Genomic DNA, 2,017 nt, shown 5'->3' with positions numbered 1-2,017 from the left:
CATTGGTCTTTTATTTAATTCTCCAATATCCCTCTCCACACTACCTATCACTACCCCTCAACTACTTTTATCTCTCATGCATGTGATTAATTCATGTTTTTCTATTCCACTTAGAAGTTCTCCTGGTACCTTTTAGTTTCATGAGACATTGTACATACACACACATAGCACATACAAACAAAACATGCATACACACACACACACACACACACACACAAATATATGTTGATTCTTTTATGACCAAAGTCTTGTAGCAGTTGCGTTTTTTTAAACATTTCTCAAAAATTGTTTGAAATGCAAAATTTCCATATTAAGTAAAAATTAATCACAGTAAATTTTGGACTCATTCACCTAAACTCTTCCCATTATCATACATCTCAACCAATATTCTATTTCACTAAAGATGTATCTTGGACCACATCTTAAAAAAGAAAACATTTAATTGAGACTTGTGTGCAGTTTCTGAGTTGTAGTCCTATTTCATCATGAGGGGAAGCATGACAGCATGTTGACAGACATAGTGATGGAGAAGTAGCTGTGAGGTTTGGATCTGAAACTGCACACAGCAGGAGAAGAGTGACTGAGTTTTGCATGGTCTATTGAAACCTCTAAGCCAAGACCATTAATGCAAATGTCTTTAATCTGTCCTTAGGTAAAGGCAAAAAGCTATCACATTGTTTGCCAGAATCCCAGAAGAATGGTCTCTATGACATTTAATGATAGTCTTCTCCTCTAAAATCTCTTGATCTAAGCAGTCATAATCCACATTGTTCTCGGCACAACTGTCTTCCACACTCCTACACTGGCAGACTAGTAAGTGACACTTAAAGCATTCACCTGTTTTGCCAATCCAAAGTCTACATTCTGCTAACCAACACCATGGTTAGGCAGTCATATTAATACTCTACAATAAATACCAATTTTAGTTGGGTGGAAGGATTGGATTTCACTACCATGGGAAACCAAGAAGAGCAGCTGGATCAGTGTGGTGGAGCCCGTCCATGTTTAGAAGACAAGCTGTATGTGCTGCAGAGGGAAGAGTCAGAGAAGTGACCCTGGTGATTAGAGGAGGCAAGAAGATCCTAAGTGATCACAAGACATTGTACAAAGTGTTATGTAAATTATTGGTAGATTGTTTTGCTTTTATCTGATGGTGACTATTTCCTGGTTCTTCACGATTTAAGAAAGAACACAATCAGTTTAATTTATGTCTTTCATTTAAACCCACAGTTGACATATTTTAAACTTTAAAGAGATTCTGGATTTTAAGGAAGATTGCATATGTTAAAGGTACTGAGCATTAATGCTTTGAATCTTTAAAAACAATGAGAATTTTAAAGGTTTTGAAGTTTTGGTGAGATCTTGGGGAAAAAGAGGTAAGATGAATTAGTGTTAAATAGGCAGGCGTGTGTTTGTTGGTTGACATGGGTCAATAATATTAGAGTTAATATCAATTTGATACAAACTAAAGTCCTGTGATAAGACTGAACCACTTCAACACAGTTAAGAAAATGAATACCATGGAGAAGTATTTTTGTGTGAAGTAAATAATTTGAAGAAAATAGTAGGATATGGAATGAGACAACCTGTTTATACTTTGGTAGAATTACTAAGGGGAAAATGAGGATATTTGACAAACCAATGTATAGTTCTTGTGCAATGTCTATAAAAACTACAATTTTGTTCTGAACAGAACAGCACAGCACAATCCTAGTGAATATTGAAATGCAGCAAGCGACTCTAAGAGCAAAAACAACATTAAGCAGAAAGGAAGATGCTAGATCTCCCACAAAATCTGATCTCAAAATATATCACACAATCAAAGTAACAAAAACTGAAAAAATGTCAAAAACAAGCCCACAAGTGGAAAATTGAAGAACATATCTCAAGGTGGAAAGATCTACTATGCTCATAAATCAGCAGAATTAATATGTGATAGTAAAATTATGAGACAAATATTTATTATGTATATAATGAGTCATCAACTTAAAAACAACATAATGAGGGTGGAGATCAT

Source organism: Mastomys coucha, unplaced genomic scaffold, assembly GCF_008632895.1.
Source record: "Mastomys coucha isolate ucsf_1 unplaced genomic scaffold, UCSF_Mcou_1 pScaffold12, whole genome shotgun sequence".
Taxonomy (NCBI): Eukaryota; Metazoa; Chordata; class Mammalia; order Rodentia; family Muridae; genus Mastomys; species Mastomys coucha.
This window is presented reverse-complemented; position numbering follows the sequence as displayed.